The 13788-nt window shown below is 42.5% G+C and overlaps 1 protein-coding gene across 2 annotated transcripts in view; it reads left to right on the top strand.

Annotated features, from left to right (window-relative positions):
• LOC149467025 (glypican-5-like) overlaps positions 1-13788 on the top strand; it is a 319714-nt gene that overhangs the window by 168914 nt on the left and 137012 nt on the right. The gene's annotated exons all lie outside the window — the stretch shown is intronic.

The following is a 13788-nucleotide window of genomic DNA, read 5'->3' as shown; positions in this document are numbered from 1 at the left end:
TCCAATCTGCGCTCCCGTAGCCTACGGTCAATTTTAATAGTGAGTGCAATCAAGTCCTCTAATATCTCGGGCACCTCTACCCGGGCGAGCTCGTCTTTCAGAGCCTCAGATAGGCCCATACGAAACTGGTGTAAAAGGGCGAACTCGTTCCAACGAGTGTCACCCATCCAGCGCCTAAAGTCAGAGGCGTATTCCTCAGCCGTCCGCCGACCTTGTCGGAGTGCGTATAACGTGGCCTCGGCCGAGGCCGCCCGTTGTGGGTCATCATATAAGATGGCCATAGCGTTAAAGAAACTGTCGACCGAAACCAGGTGAGGGTCATTGTTTCCCCTTAGTCGGTGGGCCCAGTCTTGGGGTTCACCCTGCAGCAGGGAGACAACAAACCCCACTTTCACTGACTCTGTCAAAAAGGTCCGCGGCTGTAGTTCAAAAAAGAGCAGACAAGAGTCACGAAATGACCGAAAACGTGTGCGATCCCCATGGAAGCGCTCGGGTAAGGGTACTCGGGGTTCCGCCATAGGGAGTGATGTGGGAGGCCCAGGAGCCGGCTCGTGGGCTGCTGCGACTGGAGGTGCAGGAGCCGGGGCCTGTGAAACAGGAACAGATATGGTGCAGGCCTGAAACCGATTCTCGATCTGCAGACATCTGTCCTGTAATGTGTTTACAGCTTGCGTCAGGGTAGACAGGTGCCTGCACACCTCGTCCAACGGGGTGAGTCCTCCTCGAGGCTCAGTCATGGCCTTCTGGTACTGTGAGGGACCGCCGAGCGGCACCACTAGCACTCCACCGGTCAGGCGTGCCCAGAGCGCGGAATCTAAGCCCCAGGGTACTTGTTCACCAGGGCCCCTGATGGTGGGGATGGACTTGTAGTACCCTGAGACCAGGTCGCCTCTACTGAACACACCTGTCAGTGGTAGGGGTGTCCGCCAGGGGTTCCAACCAGGGAGAGCCAAATGTGAGGAGGTCGGGTGACCCTGATGGGATGGATGGATGGATGGCTGAGCAAGTGCGTAGTCAGACAGGCCGAGTCGGTAATGTAGAGGACGGTAAGGTACAGGGGAGCAGGCAGAGAATCGTCGGGTCACACGCCAGGTCAGCAACAGGAGGTCAGATCTACAGAGGGGCATCCAGGGAGAGAGGTCAGGCAAGCAAGGGTCTGGGCAGGAGAAATCAGCAAGGTCAAGAGCAATCCGGGTCAATAACTTACAGGATACAGGTTCACAGGATCAGGAATGCAGGTAAGACCAGAAGGCAACGAAATGACAGCTCAGGGACCTTTAAATATCCCGCCCTGCGCTGCCATTGGTGCCCAGCGGGCGGCCGCGGCTTCTACTGCGCATGCGCGAACTCGAACGCCGCGGCCGGCCCGGACCTAGTGCCCGTGTACTGGGAGGAGCAGTGCGCCTGCGCCGGGACCATCGAGGGACGGATCGCGGGGATCCCTGACACTTCCTTAGATACACCTATTACAATTGAAGAAACTCTGGAGTCTTATGTGGAATAGCCAGCTTTCTGAAGCACAAACACCTAGTGAAGATGGGTTGCCAGCATAGTAGTATACTTCTTTTAGAGATCTATTACCGTCTAAGCTCCTTATTCAATATGATCAGAATCAGGAATTATTCAGTGATCCATGATTGAGCTCTGTGTTCTTATACTTAATATAGAAAAAGACTACACAACTGAGAAAGACTATTAATATAAGTAATCAAATGGGTTTCAGTCCTGGTCAGATGACCAATGTTAACATCAAGAGAATCTTCTTAAATAGGGTAAAGGCCCTCCCTCATCGCTCCTTTTCATTGCTGCCACTGAACCGCTTGCTGACTTAATCCATGTTTATTCATACAAGACGGGGAAGCAGGAGTACAGGATATCCCTTTATCCTGATGACATCTTTGTGCACCTTGCAGAATGTGAGAGGTCCCTTCCTACATTACGTCCTACATTACTGACATTATTTGAAGAGTATAGTTCCTAGTCAGGATTTCATGTGAATGGGTCTAACTCCAATACAGAAACACAGATCAACCCACCCTCCCAGGCAATCTTAGAAACAATGGCAAAAGATGGTACCTGCTAAATATTTAAGTGAATAATAAAGATTCAATCATGTGGACACATGGAATATGCTGGATTTTCTGTCCTCATTGCTGTGGGTCCAGTATTGTCCATATGACCCATAGGCAGCACTATCTATGCCTCATCACGCCTTTGAAAGGTGGCTCAGTCTTTTCAAAAATCTTGGTGTTGAGGTCCAACAGACAATAAATTCATAATTTAGCTGCACCATCCAGATTATTTTGGATGATTTTGAACAAAAAACATACATTTTGGCTTAAGATACTGTTAAAAATATTTTACCTATACATTTATCCAAACCTATTAAACTTCCTAAAACTGCAGTTAAATATAAAGGTGCCCGTTAGTCTAGGCTCTCTTTCTTCACTTACCTGTCTCAGGCAGCTGTTTTCAATTCATAATTTTTCTGTTTGCAGTTGGTTGACAGCTTGAGGTAGGTCATGCATAGATTATGGCTGTTTAGAGTCCTGATTTCCTGATTGCATGAAAATGATCAGATTTGTCAAACTGGTGCAAAATTATATGATTCACAAATTATGACTGCCTAGATTCCTGAGTTGCCTGATTCTTTAAGGAATATGCAAACCCAACATTTCATATTCCTGATATGTGCCTACTGTACCATGTACAGTGGGGATCGAAACTTTGGGCACCCCAGCTAAAAATTTGTATTAATGTGCATAAAGAAGCCAAGGAAAGATGGAAAAATCTCCAAAAGGCATCAAATTACAGATTAGACATTCTTATAATATGTCAACAAAAGTTAGATTTTATTTCCATCATTTACACTTTCAAAATAACAGAAAACAAAAAAATGGCGTCTGCAAAAGTTTGGGCACCATGCAGAGTTCATATCTTGTACTGCCCCCTTTGCCAAGTATCACAGCTTGTAAACGCTTTTTGTAGCCAGCCAAGAGTCTTTCAATTCTTGTTTGAGGTATCTTTGCCCATTCTTCCTTACAAAAGTCTTCCAGTTCTTTGAGATTTCTGGGCTGTCTGTCACGCACTGCTCTTTTAAGGTCTATCCATAGATTTTCAATTATGTTGAGGTCAGGAGATTGTGAAGTAAAATTAAAAATTAGTGAAGCGCTTGTATCACATGAATACAATCATGTATCTCCATATAGTGTAATTATAAATCAAAGTGACCACTATATATAATAAATGTGTGTTGACTCCCTCTAGTGAAAAGAAAAAATAGTGTCAACCAAAATAGCTAAATAACACACATTAGGAAACTAAATATATAGTGCATAAATCAAATATAATGAACAGAATATATATACGTGAAAACAGAATATTGGCCACATACAATGGTGTCTAAATTATACATAAATGATATATGCCATAGGTGAACAAGACAATATCAAAGGTGAAAAAAATATTCCATGCATGTGACTGTGCTTTAAGCTGGAACACACACGTGATCTCCACTTCTAAGTGCAAGTACTCTCCTTCAAATGGCAGCAATGCCTGCTCACCTCCCTTCCTCGACCCACACAGGGCCTCAAAGCAGTTACCACCTCAGTGGTGTATTCCTCTGGCAGACTCCTTATTCCTCCTCCTCTCTTATGCAACTCATAAAAAGACAAGAAAGCCTTCCATAGTGTAGTAAATTTAATAGGCAAAGTTAAAAATTACAAAGTTTTCCACTCACATGCTCCTTTCCATAAAAAAGCGTTTTTCCCAGCCTGTGGGTAGATATGCATGCACCTGGGGGAATCCAATATGGCCACTGTGTCCGGACATACGTCACCAGGAAGTAGACAAACCGACGCGTAGCGTCACGTGCGTCGTGACTTCATCAGGGTTCAACCCTGATGAAGTCACGACGCACGTGACGCTACGCGTCGGTTTGTCTACTTCCTGGTGACGTATGTCCGGACACAGTGGCCATATTGGATTCCCCCAGGTGCATGCATATCTACCCACAGGCTGGGAAAAACGCTTTTTTATGGAAAGGAGCATGTGAGTGGAAAACTTTGTAATTTTTAACTTTGCCTATTAAATTTACTACACTATGGAAGGCTTTCTTGTCTTTTTATGAGTTGCATAAGAGAGGAGGAGGAATAAGGAGTCTGCCAGAGGAATACACCACTGAGGTGGTAACTGCTTTGAGGCCCTGTGTGGGTCGAGGAAGGGAGGTGAGCAGGCATTGCTGCCATTTGAAGGAGAGTACTTGCACTTAGAAGTGGAGATCACGTGTGTGTTCCAGCTTAAAGCACAGTCACATGCATGGAATATTTTTTTCACCTTTGATATTGTCTTGTTCACCTATGGCATATATCATTTATGTATAATTTAGACACCATTGTATGTGGCCAATATTCTGTTTTCACGTATATATATTCTGTTCATTATATTTGATTTATGCACTATATATTTAGTTTCCTAATGTGTGTTATTTAGCTATTTTGGTTGACACTATTTTTTCTTTTCACTAGAGGGAGTCAACACACATTTATTATATATAGTGGTCACTTTGATTTATAATTACACTATATGGAGATACATGATTGTATTCATGTGATACAAGCGCTTCACTAATTTTTAATTTTATTTTGCACTTATTGGTATCAGCTAAGTGACAGCAGCTGTATTTTGTCAATTATTCCCATGAGCGCAGGAGGATCCCTTATTATTAAGGAGATTGTGAAGGCCATGGCAAACCCTTCAGTTTACGCCTCTTGATGTAATCCCCCGTGGATTTAGAGGTGTGTTTAGGATCATTATCCATTTGTAGAAGCCATCCTCTCTTTAACTTCAGCTTTTTCACAGATGGTATCAAGTTACCATCCAAAATTTGCTGAAATTTTATTGAATCCATTTTTCCTTCTACTCGTGAGATGTTCCCTGTGCCACTGGCTGCAACACAACCCCAAAGCATGATTGATCCAACCCCATGCTTAACAGTTGGACAGAGGTTCTTTTCATTAAATTCTGTGCCCCTTCTTCTCCAAACGTACCTTTGCTCATTCCGGCCAAAAAGTTAAATTTTAACCTCATCGGTCCACAGAACTTGTTTCCAAAATGCATCAGGCTTGTCTATATGTTCATTTGCAAAGTTCAAACAATGATTTTTGTGGTGAACGTAGAAGAGGTTTTCTTCTGATGACTCTTCCATGAAGACCATATTTGTACAAGTTTCTCTTTATAGTGGAATAGTGTACCACAACTCCAGTGTCTGCCAGATCTTTCTGGAGGGATCGTGCAGTCAAATGTGGGTTTTGAATTGTTTTTCTCACAATCCTGCGAGCTGTTCTGTCTGATATTTTCTTGGTCTTCCAGATCTTGCTTTAACTTCCACTGTTCCTGATGACTGCCATTTCTTAATTACATTCCGAACAGAGGATATTGACATCTGAAAACGCTTTGCTATCTTCTTATAGCCTTCTCCAGCTTTGTGAGCGTCAACTATTTTCAGTTTCAGTTTTCTAGACAACTGCTTAGAAGAACCCATGGTGCTGATTGTTGGGTAAGGTCAGATGAGTCTGGGCATTTAAAACCTTTGAGATTGACATAACCTGGTCTTCCCAGACGATGATTGAGAACAATCCATGACACTGGCAGGTCTCAGCTTTGCAAAGGGGGCAGTCCATGCTATAAATTCTGCAGGGTGCCCAAACTTTTGCAGACGCCATTTTTTTGTTTTCTGTTATTTTGAAAGTGTAAATGATGGAAATAAAATCTAACTTTTGTTGACATATTATAAGAATGTCTAATCTGTAATTTGATGCCTTTTGGAGATTTTTCCATCTTTCCTTGGCTTCTTTATGCACATTAATACAAATTTTTAGCTGGGGTGCCCAAACTTTCGATCCCCACTGTACTTGTATGAAAAAGTTTCCTGTTCTCTTTGTATTGCATCCTTTGTGTGAAATCCATGGTATTCCTGGCAGTCCATCTGCTCTCCTATTAAAAACTGACCACACTAGGCATGAGAACACACCATGGTCAGTTCTCTAGCTGAGCTGGGAACTCAGTGTTTTCTCAATCAGGCTTCTGCTCACACAACCCACCACCACCACCTACCCCGCCCGCACGTAGCCATTCACTGCATGCTGTTTTTCTCCTTCCCTAGCTCTCTGTTTTCAGCTGGAGCTTAGAGGGTATGTGATCACTTTTTAAAAAAAGGGGGGGAAAATGTATTCATAATTTTTTTTGTATCTATACACATTTTTCCTTTCATTTCTATTTTCAACTGAATGGGTTATTTTACAAGATGAGGGTTTACATATTCTTTAAATGAGCCAATCTTTTTTCCTGATTTGATCAGTACTGATTGATCTACTGTTTTATAAAAAAAAATGCTGCTATTAAAAATAAGTAACATGAATGTGCAGACAGGCACAGATTCATGACCTTATGTAATAAAGAAATAGTACTTACAGTATTCTAGTTTGTAAATAACTTGGTGTCAGAATTCCCCTTTAACTCAAAAAGCTAGTGTAATCAAACTAATTATTTGAAATTCAGTGTAACATTTGGAAATAGTTTTTCGGATCTAAATCAGGAACGGTTGATAGTTATAAAAGTCACATAGGATATGGTTGCTTGCAGGCAGCTTGTTTAACTCCAAATGACCTTACAGATATGAAAAATAGGACATAGCGTGCATTGCTTTGATGCGATGGCTTCTTATGCATTTACAATTGATCTGAACAGGAAGTAAGGAAGTGCAACAGGATTAAGAAAGCAGCTGCACTGTTCTACTGTCAGCTGGCCCTTCTTCTTATACTTTGATTATGATGTAATAAATTGTAAATATTTGTTTTTCTCCTAATACATTTACTGTAAGTTCATGTATGAAAAAGTGGCATGGTTTTCAGACTATTTAAATGCATAATTACAAGTTGCATGTGGAAGCCCTTTTTCAGCAGTGTTAAGGCTTTCTTTCTATATCATGTTAGGTCCCATGCAGACCTTCCAGCATTCTGAGAATGGAAAGAGCAAGATGTTTTATTCCCAAAATGTTTATGTTAAAGTGAATGTATACCTCAGACATGAAAAATTAACAAAGCACATCCCTCTATAGTAGTGTTTTTCAACCTTATTACCTTGGAGGAACCCTTGGCAAAAAGTTTTAGATCTCGAGGAACCCCTGAAATAATGTTCAGATCTACAACTCATGGAACATTGGTGTGATCAGCTAGCTGTTGATATAACAAACTCGTGCTTGCTTTTTTTCTGCACAGATGCTCAATTCTATGTCAAATTTGAGATAAGCAAAGTACAAGAGGGCAGTAGGACAGAGCACAGAGGACCAAGAAGGCACATTACATGGTGGGTAGGGCACATTATGGTGCACCCAGCAGGGCACATTACATAGAATTAGGGTACCTGGGATCAGAGCACCTTACATGGGATCAGGGCACTTTACATGGGATCAGGGCACATGGGATCAGTGCACCTTATATGGGATCAGGACACCTTACATGGGATCATGGCATATGGGATCATTGCACTTTATATGGGATCAGGGCACCTTACATGGGATCAGGGCTCATGGGATCATTGCATCTTATATGGGATCAGGGCACCTTACATGGGATCAGGGCTCATGGGATCAGTGCACCTTATATGGGATCAGGGCACCTTACATGGGATCAGTGCACATGGGAAAAGAGCACCTTACATGGGACCAGAGCACATAGGATCAACACATCTTACATGGGATCATAGCACCTTACATGGCATCAGAGCACTTTACATGGGCTCGGGGCACATGGGATCAGAGCACCTTACATAGAATCAGAGTACATAGGATCAAAATATCTTACATGGATTTAGAGCACCTTACATGGGATCAGAGTACTTTACATGGGATTAGAGCACCTTACATGGGATCATGGCACATGGAATCAGAGCACCTTTATGGAATCAGAGCACCTTACATGGGATCATAGCACATGGGATTAGAGCACCTTACATGGGACAAGCACACTTTACATGGGATCAGAGCACCTTACATGGGATCAGGTCACCTTACATGGGATCACGGCACCTGACGTGGGATCATGGCACATGGGATCAGGACACCTTACATGAGATCAGGGCACATGGGATCAGAGCACCTTACATAGGATCAGGGCACCTTACATGGGATCAGGGCACCTTACATGGGATCAGAGCACATGAGATCAGGGCACTTTACCTGGAATCAGAGCACATGAGATCAGGGTACCTTATATGGGATAAGAGCACTTTATGTGGGATCAGAGCACATGGGATCAGGGCACCTTATATGGTATCAGAGCACCTTTAATGGGATCAGGGCGCATGGGATCAGAGCACATGTGATCAGGACACCTTAAATGGGATCAGAGCACATGGGATCAGGGCACTTTACATGGAATCAGAGCACATGAGATCAGGACACCTTACATGGTATCAGAGCACCTTACGTGCAATAAAAGCACATGGAATCAGGGCACATGGGATAAGAGCACCTTAAATGAGATCAGGGCAAATGGCAGGGCAATGGCCTCCTTCATTTGCAGAGCTAAACACGTCAGTGGCTATGATGAGGTCTCTTCTGCTGTGCTGTTTCCCACCAGCCCCTCCTCCAATCCTCTCTTCCTGTTCATCCTGGGTGACGTCACATACAAGCACTCAGGATGGACAGAAGGGGAGGACGAGCCGGTGGGGAATAGTACTGCACAGCTACACAAGCAGAGCTACTTGCCTGTGTAGCTGTGCATGAGACAGCAGAGGCGATGCGATCTACCCATGAGCTACCTGTGACTGGCAGGTAGGTTGCCGCAGAACACTGGTGGAGAAACACTGCTCTATAGTGTGTACTAGCCTTAATCCAAAGCACCAAATGTGGTTGTGTGGTCACTGTATGATCTCTTCTCTCTTCTATCTACATTACATCGCTAACTACATTAGTCACTTCTGACAGGTTTTCCCAACACAACAGCCTCCCAGAAGATGTCCCGCTGCTTTCCAGCATATAACAGGTGACTCATAGCCTCAGCTCTGTATATTTTTCTATGAGGGGGGTTTGTGCCTTTTTTCCACTTAGCTATTAGCTTACATTGAACTCTGTGCTCAAGCTCTGCAGTGTGTGTGACATCAGACCCCCTCCTCCTGCTTGCTAGAGCTGAGAAAATCTTTCAATATGCGTATTTTAGAACAGCCTATAGGAGTGAGGGTAACAGATAAACAGGCACAACTTATGCTAGCCAATTCACTTGTTATATGTAATGGCTTTCAACCACTTTAAGATATGTACCTGTTACATTCCCTGCATTGCTACCATAATTTGTCTGACTGACTTAACTGACTGCATGGGATTATGCCTGTATAATGTCTGCAGTTCTCACTGGAAGTCTGTATGACAAGGTGACAACACCTGAGCACAATTGAGGAGACACCAACAGAACATTGTAACCCTAAAAAATGCCTGAACAAGAACCTTTATAGCAGGATGATACTAATGATACTAAACCTAAAACTTTTTTTTTACCTTAATGTATTGCTTGCATTAAGGTAAAAAATGTTTTTAAGTTCTTTGTGCTCCCCCTTCCCTGTGTGAAGGGGAAGAGATGGGAGAACAGATCAGCGCTGTGCACGGCTGCAGCTCTTCTCCCCTCGCTTCCTCTTCGCACAGGGAGTCAAACAGAAGCAGGCGCCATTGGCTCTTGCTGCTGTCAATCAAGTGCGGTGAAGAGGAAGTGGGGGAGTGGGGCTCAAAAGCAAAATTGCAATTTCCTCCCAAGATCACCATGCCTTTGGCAAACTCTGCTAGTTGGGAAAGCACTAATATCAAGAATTTAATTTGTTGCTGATTAGGTGCATATATATGTAAGCTCCAAGGAGCAGGGCCCTCCTATCCCTCTTGTATTGAACTGTAATGTTGCTGTATTGTCTCCCATTATATTGTAAAGCGCTGAGGAAACTGTTGGTGCTATATAAATCTTGTATAATAATAAGTTAGTGTGATTGACTTATGATATAACAAACCCTATACAAAAACATATCTCCCTTCTGGGTCACCGCGCTGTTGTATCAATTCCATTGGAAGAGAGACATGGATTCCAACTCCAGACAGACACAGACACAGGAGGAAAGGGCGGGAGGAGGAGGGGCAGCTTTCTCTCTCCTCTCCCGTCTGTGTGAGGGGGGGAGTCTGTCAGCACTGGGGACTGCATATGCTGACAGATCCCCTGCAGTGCTGGAGGGGGGCGGCCGTGGGGGAGCATACAGTAGCTGACCGCATGCAGGAGATGGATAGGGAAGGTAACCGGCGGCACATAGAGCAAAAGAAAAATGGATGGTCCTCTATGTGCCACCTGGCCCCCTCTCCAGCCGGCTCCATGGCTGACAGGTTCTCTGTCTCCTCACCCATCCTCGCCACCGAGCACACACGAACCCGCCCGAACACGCCCTGCTCTAGCACACACAAGCACACCCCCCTGGCCAAGCACAGCCCTTTTGAGCGACAGCACTGGTCCCTTCTGCCTGGGTGCGATGCTACCCCCCTGAAAAGTGTCGTCCAAGGCAGAAGCCTTGTTTGCCTCGCGGCAAATACTCCCCTGCTCAAGAGGATTAAACACCCAATCATGTGCGAGCAAAGCTCCTGTTTTTTTTTCCTTGCACATTATTGGATATTCTTTGCAAATGTGAATTTTCACTTTGTTTCACTATATTCACTAAGACAAATTGAAATTCGCTTTGCACAGTGAATGTGTTCTACAATTTTTGTAAATTACCCAAATTGTACGTTTCCTATACCAGGAAGTATCAGTTTCATATAATTTGGTACCATCATCTGCCGATATTTAAAATTAGCCATTTTTAAAAATAATTTCTTTATATTTTTCAGTCATGTGAAAGAGGCATCTGTGAGACTGATCCAGATTTAGGAATCATTAATAACTACACATTCAGAATACAACAAAAGGACTTAGAATAAAGGTCTTGCCAGTAGGTCTTAAACTGTGATCTATGTGCAAAGTATAAAACCGGATAGCACTAGGCCTCTGGGACTTCCAATAGCTTATTACAGGGTGTTAAGGAAAAGAAGAGAATGGCAAGAACTTACACAACCTTGAATGGTGAACCCTAGGAATTGAGAACTGGGAATGGAAGCAAGATTGATTGACAATTCAGCATTATGGAAAGACAGATTTGAAGAATGTATTGGAAAAGACAAGATGGCTGGGTGTGGAGGAGGAGTAAGGAAAAGATGGGATTCCGGAAAACAGCAGCTCAGGGGGGATGACTGTGTGTGTAAAGATCTCTGCCTATCATTACAATTTCAATAAAGATTGGTATTTTAGGGAAAATGTGAAGTCCACCTGGTAAAATCAGTTTTTTCTGGAATTTATTTTCTCTATGTTTGAGCATAGAAGTGAGTTCCTTTATAGATTTAATGTTGTTAATCTTTGTAAACCATAACTTTAGCGGAGATGGGCTGGATTATTTCCAGTATATTGGCTGTGTTAATTGTATGTATGAAAAGATGCACTGATAATGTGTTTTGGAAAGAGGAGTAAGATGGAGAAGAAACATGGCTGAAATTGATTCCTGTAAGTTTATATACTATTTTTTCTCTGGAGCACAAAAGCCTTGAAGTTAGGGCCAGCTCCATAAAGCATTGAGCATTGTCCCTTCTTATCAGCTCCATCTCTAGCAGAGAGGGGACCATTCAGGAAACATGGAGGGGATGTAGTACTATCTGGTGAGGATTTTATATTCTGTTGCATAGAATGTCAATGGAGATCAATGCCATATGAGAAAATGTGAGTCTTGAGATCCCTTTAAGCTTTTAGGACCATGAGGTCAGGTGGAGTAACCAAGCAAGCATGGGCTTTAGATATGTCATATTTGAGGTAGGCATTTTCCATACAGATCTCCTCAATACCGGAAAAATCAAGAGTACAGCCCCCAACGAGTTGATGGAGATAATGGCATAGTTGCATTACCTGCTAAAGAGAGAGTGTTTTGTAATTCATATTTTGTAGTTCTTGCAAAGACTATGAGCAAGCTGTGGACCAAAAATATTTTAGTCTAAATCTGTTAGCAGTAAAGAAGGATGTGAATTGCCTGTCAGTATTACCTAGGGAAAACTGAGGATTCCCTATTACTGGAGTCATAATCGAGGGACCCGGCTCTGTAGTGATTATCCTCTGAATCTTTTTAGGTGTTGTGAGTGTGCTACCTGTGGTGGGGTGGTTGATGAGGTTGCATGGGATGACAGGGCAAGTCATGAAAGACATGACAAAGGTATGAAAGAGGCTGCCTATTGCAACTGTACCCAGCATTTGTTTGTTGTAAGACAACACCAGTCCATAATCCTGGGATACTAAAGGGGACTGGGAATTGTTTGCCATCCAACAGTTTTGGTAGACTGAGGAGGGTTTTATTCAGCATGTGACAGATTTGTTCCTAACATTAAAGCACAAAAGCATTTGATTCCCAAATATTTGATGTGGGTGGAAGCCCACAGAAATGGAAAAGCAGACTTGAGGGCTATGAGCTTGTGAGATGAAATGGTGAGATTTAGCACTTCTGATTTTTTAATAATTTATTTTAAAGTTGAAGAAGATGCTCTGCATGCCAAGTTCTTGCACTGGTTTGGTAATGATAAAGAATAGGTTATTTATTTATTTATTATTTATTTCAGGTACTTATATAGTGCAGTCAATTTACGCAGCACTTTACATATATATTATACATTCACATCAGTCCCTAACCCTCAAGGGGTGTACAATCTAAGGTCAAGGTCCCTAACTTACATTCATACATACACATATTAGGGCTAATTTAGACAGGATCCAATTAACCTACCAGCATGTCTTTTGGAGGTTATCAGCATAGTTTGTGACTTTATGTTCTTAGGTATCAACAAAGATAGCAGCTATGTTAGGATTGGCTCTGACATGACATAATAGGTTATAAGTGAGCATAAAAACTAATGGAGAAAGTGGACAACCTTGTTTGGTTCCATTCTTCACATTGAAATTCCAAAAAAGTGTTGTTTATTCTTATCTTTGCTGAGGGGTGGGAATAGATTGCCTCAAACTATTTTCCCTTCCTGTCCCCAAGCCCAGGTGTTGAAGACTGGCTTTTATGAATGACCAGTCAACCCAGTCAAGTGCCTTTTTGGTATCAGTTGACAGGAGAATGGCAGAGGTTTTTCTAAGGTGGGTTAGGTGAATTGCATTTGGGAAAAGCTTTAGGTCTACATTTAGGAGGGAGATTGGTAAAAGGGAAAACAGTGGGCCAAATCCTTCCTTTCTTTCAAACTTAGGCCAGTTGACACCCACAGTAAATCTGTAGGGAAAGGCTGGTTGTTATGAATAGAGTTATAGGCCATCAAAAAGGGATTGAAGATCCTTCTGAAAGTTTTAATAGTTCTGAAGTGAGCTGTCTTTTTGGACAGTAAAGTTTGTTACTATTTATGGCATAATCTTTCATTAGAATGAATGTTTATGTGGATGACTGTTCATAGGTCTGCCATACTGTCTTATTGCTGTGGGTAGACATGTCCTTTATCTCAGGTGATTCTCAGTATGGAAACTGAATTTCAGTAATATAAGTATTATACTTCAAGTCTGTAAATAATAAAAATTCAAAATAATACCTCAGAATATGGACACACATTTACAACATGATATAGTTTCCTTTCAAATGTGTCTATGAGAACACTCCATAAAAGTAACCATAGCAAAGAATCAAATTTATTTTTATCCAACT

This window comes from Staurois parvus, unplaced genomic scaffold (genome assembly GCF_062004578.1).
Source record: "Staurois parvus isolate SC_StPar_1 unplaced genomic scaffold, SC_StPar_1.0 ptg000126l, whole genome shotgun sequence".
In the NCBI taxonomy this organism is placed as follows: Eukaryota; Metazoa; Chordata; class Amphibia; order Anura; family Ranidae; genus Staurois; species Staurois parvus.
The sequence above is the reverse complement of the archived record's forward strand: the minus strand, read 5'-3'. Positions and strand labels throughout refer to the sequence as shown.